Source organism: Plodia interpunctella, chromosome 11 (assembly GCF_027563975.2).
Source record: "Plodia interpunctella isolate USDA-ARS_2022_Savannah chromosome 11, ilPloInte3.2, whole genome shotgun sequence".
Classification (NCBI taxonomy): Eukaryota; Metazoa; Arthropoda; class Insecta; order Lepidoptera; family Pyralidae; genus Plodia; species Plodia interpunctella.
The window spans coordinates 4,007,503-4,016,769 of record NC_071304.1 but is presented as its reverse complement, the minus strand read 5'-3'; the positions used below and the strand labels follow the sequence as shown (position 1 = coordinate 4,016,769).

The window sequence follows — 9,267 nt, the reverse complement described above, 5'->3', positions numbered from 1 at the left end:
ACTCACTCTTCAGATACCGTCTTCACAGTCGTATTCCTCATGACTGAGGGTCGTGGTCATTACATGGAATGAAACACACGTAACAACTTTCTTGACATTATTAATGGAGTGGTTTGCCATTGCCTTCTCCATTTCACACACAAGTGTGCGGGTTTCCTCACGATGTTTTTCCTTCACCTTCATTCTTTGTGGTTACTATGTGGATTCTTCAATAAAACTTGACAATTATATTTTAAACTTATAATCTATAACTTAATAATTTGTAAGTACCAATTCTGTCTAAATGAAAGATGAGAAGATAATCTATAAGTACCTAATTTTCATGCAGTTTTCACTCATAGCCGACGTTAGATATTCATATCTTATGATACTAAATATAAATCAAAAAACTTTACTTAATCAAACATAATTTCAAAAATGGAAAACTAATTATAAGTAACACATATTATTTTCGCTTTTTGATGAAAATCTGTGTTATACGAACCACACAAAACAAAACTGAAGAAAAGGCGCATTATCCCATTCGACTTTATAGTTTGCACTGCTCACTATAATGTTAACGAATATGAGTAGGTACTCGTAGGTACGTAAGTGATGACACAGAAGTAACAAAAAATGGGCTAAACCCACCTATCCACATAGGTGGGTTATTAAAAACATTTAATGTAGGTAAATACCCATGCACCGCTAGGGTAAATATCATTTAAAAACGACTGTATACACAACATTATGATTATTTTTTTTTTGTTCAGTTTATCCATATGGCAAGGCAAGGCAAATAAAAAAAACTGCTTAAAACTTATAATTACTTAGTGATAATTTTTAAGCAGTTTTTTTTATTTGAATGTACCTCAGAAATCTATTTAAACTAGACAGGCATATAACTTTGTTTTCCTCTTCCTCTTCACATTAATTAGTATGATACTTGTAAAGGTGTACTTAAAAAAAATATTTCCAAAAAATTAAAATCCCATCGGAAATTTTCCAAGATTTTAATTTTATAATTAAATCTCTTAAAATGTTGTCGTAACTTTGTCGTAAGTAAGTTATTATGGTATCGTCAACTCTATGCGGGAATATTCCAGTCTTCATGCAGGAAATTAAAATATTAATATTTAAATTTATACATGATTTCAAAACCTACAATTAACGGTTAATTTCGTTGAGTAGAACTTTAGAACTTTATAGTTATATTTTTAATTTATTAAAATAATTTGCAAGAATAGGGTACCTACCTAGGTACTTTTTATACCGGAATTCCCACGGGAGCGGAGCACCGTGATATATAAATTCATGAAAGCGATATTCTTGCAAAAAACGTTTTCTAGTAGGTAAGTGCCCTGTTAAACAAGTGCGAGTTTTCCCTAGTATTCTTACAATATAGTAAATAATATCTTATATTTTATCTAACAGTAATCCCTATCTAAGTACTTACTAGAATGAAATTTAGGTCTTGCAAACTTGTCCAATAATATCATCCCCCTAACAGATCAAGAATTCTCTGAGAGTACAAAGCGTCTCATTAGATATATTTTGCTGGAGTATTTTATACCAGTCTCTGTCTTATCTAGCTGGAATAAAATACGGTGTGCAATGAAAAGGTCGCTGCACAAATATTCGCTTCATCATTGGTTGGTTATTTGCAGTTTACTTTTTTCTTCTCCCCAAGCAAGGGAGGTAAAAGTTAAATGAAAGAGAGGTTAGTCCGGGAGCTACGCGCGGAATCCGCAATGAGGTGAACAATGGATCATCCGGATATTGCCTGTCAAACGAGCTACGTACACGTTCGCTAAGCGATACTAGGTCAACTGAGGTAAAACGTAGCTACCTAGAAAGTTTTGCTGTCACTTTGTACATGGTATTTTCATCTTTTTACCGATATCCGCAATGGTTATGCTTTATCTACCTATTCTCTCTCTTTTCGAGTGTGTTATTGCTACATTCAGATTTTATTCGAGTCGTCTAAAGTCATCTTATATCTAGTGACAAGTAGGTAAGTAGTCGCTACACAGTGAACTTAAACTGTCAATCAGCATGTCTTCTTCACAAGTAGGATTCAAGCCTGGGACCTTTCGATCAGACTTATGATCCAATTGACCACTTATGATCAAATTTACCTATTAAAATACGATAAAGATAGTGGTGCAACTGGTGAAATGTGATGGAATAGCTAATGTAAAATCTGTTAATTTTAAAATCCTAGAATAATGCCTATGTAGGTACTCGTACTCCGTCCATTCCCCCGGAACAGTGTTGATATGTAACTCTATGAGGTGTAATAAAAAATTTTTTTTTTTAAATATTAATTACCTAAACATCATAAATACAAAAAATAACGGAATCTCACCGGAACTATGCTAATTACAAATTTCATCTTAATGAACGCTATAGTCAAAAAAAAGTTGAAAATGCCGGGGGTGTCATCAAAAATTCTTTACAAACAAGCAAGACGAAAACAAAGCTAAATTTTAAAATTACTTACTGAGAATACTTGCCATATTTACCCGGCAAAATATTTTTGTAACCATAAAATGAATTAAAACTAAATATTTTTTCTTTATTTCAACATCTATTACCATAAACTGCTCGTGGGAGATGTTTGTGATCTTGCTTCGTTGTTAATTTCGGGCTATATATTTTATTTGCTCGTATTTTAATATAGAGCAATGGATCTTCATCTCTGTCAATACTGTTTATACAATCATATCTGCAATCCTAAATCTCTCAGCAAACAGGTAGGTAGGTACCTAATCCCGATAAAGACACTCAGATAGCACTCGATGAGCGATTCTTTTCGCACACACTTTTTAGTTTTCGAGTTCCAACTCTCACTTGACCCTTTTTCAAGGGGTCCAAGCTTCAAAAGGAGAAAAGGAACACATATCGTTGTCCATCTGCAGTCTGTCAAGATCGATTTTATCGAGACTTCTACTTAAAATTGACTTATTTATGGACTAGCTCCCGTCCCGGCTTCGCTTGGGTTAAACCATAATCAATTATACCCCTAAACCTTCCTCTTGAATCAGCCATTCTATTTAAAAAACCCGCATTAAAATCCGCCGCATACCTAATTTTAAAGATCTAAACATACATAGCCACAGACAGACAAACAGCCGGAAGTGCCTTGTTTTTAGTAGTGATTGTTTGTAGTATAAATATTGTGCATATGATCAAAGAAGAGCTTATGAAGTTAGGTACTTAGTTTATAACCAGTTTGCGACTCAATCCACCAGACTTCCAAGTGAGTTAAAAACGCAAGTAAGTTCGTAAAACATCATGCGTGGAAAATCATCACGCGCGAAAATGTCCGAGATTTTCACGCTTGTATCATAATTATAGTGATGCACCGAATAGTGTTTTCACGGAATAACCGAATACCGAATTCTATTCGGTTTAACGTTTACCAAACCGGATATTCGGCCTAATTATTCGGTTTACAATTTCATTGTTTTGGTTCTTACTAACATGTACACGCAAACGTAGCGCTGCTAGCTACATGACGAGCGAGCCGTACGCTACCTACCTCACCAACCGTCACCCGCGCGCACAACATCGCTTACGTTACAAATAAAGCAAAGGTGCTTATTATTTCGAAAATATTGATAATATTAACATTATTGTGTTTGCGATATAAATGGCCGTAAAAGATCACGTGTGTTTTTTGATGAAATGGGAGATACCTAATAAAACGAAGAACGAGTAGCCAAAAAAATATAAATACACGAGCCGAATATATTCCGATGCCGAATATGCAGAATACCGAATACCAAACTAATATTCGGCGCAACTCTATTAATTTATTATTGACGATAGCCAATTAATTTATCTTGTGATTTTTACTTGTGGTTTTCAGATGCGAAATACGTGACAATTTGAAAATTTACAAGTGACAAAGTAACAACTAAATAATCTTACACAAACGTACAGGGAACGAAAGTAACAAAAAATAATGTCGATGAACTTTTTTAAATTTGACTAAAATTAGATGATGTGCGTATCTCTTGACTGCTACATACATCAATGATATACCCATCCTATGAATCATAATACTTCACCTTCGTTATCGGTTATCCTAACAAGAGATCTAGCTTTTGTAATATAATATCAGCGAGCTCATTTTAAGATGAGCATACATTAAAGAAAATCATCTTAGTAAAATTGTGCACATGTTTCTAATGGGTATCGAAGTTCAACATCATTAGACAAAAGGAGTAGCCTCCATACGAAATATTTGTTGGGAGTCAGATTCCCATAATTAATTCCTTTGATTTTAAAAATAAGGGATAAAATTGACTCACGAGTTTCTAGCTAGGTACTTAATAGTTTGACCTTGACTGAGTATTATGTTAGCACTGGTACAGCTAAAGTGATACTTATATTATATATCTGTGGTTAAATGGTTTCACACATTCTATTTAACAAATTTTGAAAATAACGATGGTGATTCGAGGTTTTATCTCATTATTATTTTAACTGAAAAGATAACAAACAAAACAATAAATATTTTTACATTGAATCAACCGATCACTCGTTTTCACAAAAATCGGCTCATATCATAAATCTAACGCTCCCAGTGTATGCGAGGCTTAAAACAAGCCCCAAAAATATGGGAATTTATTTATGAATCACTATCGTGATAAGAGTATAAAGGGTCGACAAAAATAAGCGATCTGCAAAAGCTTATATGACAATAGTGGGGTATAGGGGTCGTTTTGCCGCGGGGAGAATCCACAATGAGGGATGTAGGTGGTACATCAACGGGCAGGGTGTCCCGGCAAATAAGTTCACGTAATAGGATGTAGTGTATCAACCTATACATCGCTGCAGAGGGTCCACTCATCAGTATTCTGCTGGCTGCGATGCACGGCTGAAATCTGTGATCATTTCTTCGTAAATTGGTTTTCTTTTGTAATTACTTTGACAGACTGAAATAAGATTACTTTGCCGATTCAGAAGAGTTTAATCGCTAAGAATACAACTTTAACAGGCAATTGCTTCGACTCAAACCAAATTTAAAATAATATTTAATTATAATTTAATATTTAATAATATTTAAAAGTTAACTATAATAATAAATAGTTAAGTTATGTAAGTACTTCTGTTTATTTTTTTAAACATAAGTCTACAAACATTATCGAATTTTGTTTAATAAAAATAAACAGCTTGTTTATAAAAAACCCGAGTGAAAGATTGTTGCATTGATACGGAAACAATTTTATATATTTATTTAAAATACATGCAATTTTAAAGAATAATAAAATTGCTTTTAGACAATGAAATTGTGCCATATTCTTCAAACGTGCTCCACAACAACTTATTTAAACAGACTTTTAACTATATAATCACAGAGTCACTTTGCAAAGCAGTCTATTCCGTAGCACTGTCGCATTTTCAATAATAATAATAAAACAGAACTGCTAACACTTGTGAACGTACCAACAGCTAGGTATAAACGTTTTTATGATTATTGAAAGTTGGTCTAATATTTTGTTATTTTATTTTATACGTTTCGCAAAATTATTTTGATATGGAAAGTTCTCATAAATTCTATCACATTATCAAAGTATTTTTTTCATTGTGCATCACAATGTACCTATTTGCAGCAACATTCACAGATTTTAAGAGCGTTGCGTTGCGATCCTTTCAGCTCAGAATGCCAACTTCGCGAAATGCCAACCGCTCGCAAATAGCCAACTTCTCGAAATGCCAACTTCTCGGAATGCCAACTTCGCGTAATGTCAACTTCTCGAAATGCCAACTTCGCGAAATGCCAACTTCTCGAAATGACAACTTCTCATAATGACAACTTATAACGAAATGCAGGAGCGGTGAATGCTACCACAAATAATAAAAACAAAAAAAATGCATATATACATAATCGCAAATATCTTTATTTGTTATTTATATAATAGTACACTAGGGTCGTAAATAATTGTAAAAATCAGTTATACATACACTTTGTAACATAATATAGTATATGGCAAAAATAAATCAACTCAATAAATGTCAACACAAAAATAAACAAATTATTATTTTTTATACAATGACAGTCTTAAGTAAATAACTTTTCTAAAAAAACTTGGTAAGTCCAATATATTGTTTTCCAATTGGTTTAAATATCTTTTATATTTCTTATCAAAAGTAACATCTCGAAGTCTTCTTTTATTCCGTACTTTTTTAAATAATGAATCTGAAATCCGTTGATTCCAGAATTTAGCTTCTTTTTTAAGTTTGAATAAAAAATCATACAAACTATGACTTTTTCCCATTCGCCCATTTATACGTCGGTGCCACCCTTCTAACCCATTTCATAATGACAACTTATAACGAAATGCAGGATTCACCGCTCCTGCATTTCGTTATCACAAATAAAAAAAGTCTAAATATACAATATTGCAATATCTTTATTTGTTATTATACAATCATCACGGGATCATCGCCGCCATCCTTGTAACATTTCACCCCTCTAAGGTAAAATTTAGTTTTTTTTAGTTTTTTTAATCTATTCTATGTCTGCTCAGTTTTGTTAAGCAGCAACACATATATTACAGGAATAATGTTCACCTTATGCAATATCGCAATATCTTTCTTTGTAACATGTACCTAACTATGACAAATCATTATTTTATAATCTACACATTGCCTCATGAACTGTTGTTTGATCATTATGAATATAACCTATTATAGTTAAGGATATTATTATGGTGATTATTTTTAATATCAATAAATGTCAACAAAAAAAAAAGAATTATACTTTCGTATTTTTATAACAATGACAGTAAAAACTAAACGCAAAATTTTATATAAGATTGTGAGGGTAGTTGTAAAAAAATACACAGGTACAATATAAAGTATTCGTCTTTTAGTGTCTTCATTTATAACCATATGTCACATATTAAAATCATTGTTTTGCTGTTGCAATGAGGAAATAAATCAGTTTATTGTGTACCGTAATTGTTATTTCATAGAACAAAATGAACTGTGAGCTGGAAATTATCAAGAATCAAAAAGGTGGATTATTGATGATTCGTGGTAATGGACATCGATATACTAAAAATAAAACCAATGCAAATGGTACTACATTATGGCGGTGTGTTAACCGTATTTGCAGTGCCTCAGCTACACTTGCTAAGGATAATCAAAATATATTACGAGAATCTGCCCATATTTGCGAGCCGTCAATGGTCGTGAATGAAGTTGTGAAGAAAAGAGAAGAGCTAAAACGTGCTGTATGTGAAGATTTAGGACCGGTCCCAAAAATTGTGGAAGACGTTATGAAAAAGTTAAGAAAAGATAGTAAAAAGGATGCCGATTTAATACCTACTTTCAATACGATGAAGGATTCATTATATCGAGCACGGAAAAGATTTTTAAATACTGATCTATTGGCTCACACTACTACACAAAGTATAACTATCCCACAAGTTTTGGCCAAAAATTTCTTGGTGTGTGAAGACGGTGATCAGGAAAAAATTATTGTTTTTTCAACAAAAACAGCTCGCAATATTATAAATAGATCTACAGGATCATTTTTTGCTGATGGTACGTTCAAAGTCACCCCGAAACCTTTTTACCAGTTTTATGTTCTTCATTTAGATCTCAATTCCGACAAAAAAACCACAAACATTATTCCTGTAATATATGTGTTGCTGCCTAACAAAACTGAGCAGACATACAACAGATTATTTTCACTAATCAAGCAAAATTTTGAAATTGATATAAAGAATTTTAAATGCGATTATGAAATCGCTCAAATGAATGCTGTATCTAATATTTTCCCAAACGCCAAAATCAGTGGATGTTACTACCATTTTAACCACGCGGTGTGGAAATATTCCAAAAAAATAAAACTAAATTCTACTTCAGAGGGGCGAAATGTTACAAGGATGGCGGCGATGTTCCCGTTGTTACCTGAGAGTTATATCTCCGTAGCATGGCGTCATATATTAGATAATGCCACAAACAGTGAAGAAGTGACTCGTTTTCGCCGCTATTTTGAGAAACAATGGTTTCCAAAGTTGCCAGCGTCCATTTTAAGCTGTGCGGGTCAACGGCATCGGACCACAAATGGGTTAGAAGGGTGGCACCGACGTATAAATGGGCGAATGGGAAAAAGTCATAGTTTGTATGATTTTTTATTCAAACTTAAAAAAGAAGCTAAATTCTGGAATCAACGGATTTCAGATTCATTATTTAAAAAAGTACGGAATAAAAGAAGACTTCGAGATGTTACTTTTGATAAGAAATATAAAAGATATTTAAACCAATTGGAAAACAATATATTGGACTTACCAAGTTTTTTTAGAAAAGTTATTTACTTAAGACTGTCATTGTATAAAAAATAATAATTTGTTTATTTTTGTGTTGACATTTATTGAGTTGATTTATTTTTGCCATATACTATATTATGTTACAAAGTGTATGTATAACTGATTTTTACAATTATTTACGACCCTAGTGTACTATTATATAAATAACAAATAAAGATATTTGCGATTATGTATATATGCATTTTTTTTGTTTTTATTATTTGTGGTAGCATTCACCGCTCCTGCATTTCGTTATAAGTTGTCATTATGAGAAGTTGTCATTTCGAGAAGTTGGCATTTCGCGAAGTTGGCATTTCGAGAAGTTGACATTACGCGAAGTTGGCATTCCGAGAAGTTGGCATTTCGAGAAGTTGGCTATTTGCGAGCGGTTGGCATTTCGCGAAGTTGGCATTCTGAGCTGAAAGGGTTGCGATTATGTATTCATCTCCAAAATAAGGTTCATATTGCATTCAAGAGTTCGTTCGTATAAGGCTGGTATAACATAATTTTCAATTTTCGGAATACAAAGAGTCCTAGTGAGCGTGATTGTGATTAACCTCTGTGGGTGGTGGGTAATCACCCATATAGGACACTCTACCCAACTATAACAAAGAAAGATCCTTGACTTATAGTCGCTTACTAATCCTCTGCCTATTTACCGTAGGTAGTCAGCAAACTCTTGATATTTCCAAACAAATCTTTTCCTTATTCGTCCATTGTACTTATAAGTTTGTCTGCGTTTACAAGGGATAGGTATTAACCTATCCAAACCTATACAAACTATAAGGGCGAGATCGGACAAAAAAGATGCTGACCGTACTTATCTGGTTCAATTGTGGAGACCGCAAGAAAGCCGGCGGCTTCAAGTTTATAGCGCGGTCGGAAACAGGTAACTTCGGTTTCCAGTGACCTCAGCCCGGTATGGATTTATTATAATAGTTCCACTTTGGAAAGTGCC

General features: G+C 33.3%; 1 long non-coding RNA gene across 1 annotated transcript in view; it reads left to right on the top strand.

Annotated features, from left to right (window-relative positions):
• Positions 1-9,267, top strand: part of LOC128673390 (uncharacterized) — a 28,857-nt gene that overhangs the window by 10,038 nt on the left and 9,552 nt on the right. The gene's annotated exons all lie outside the window — the stretch shown is intronic.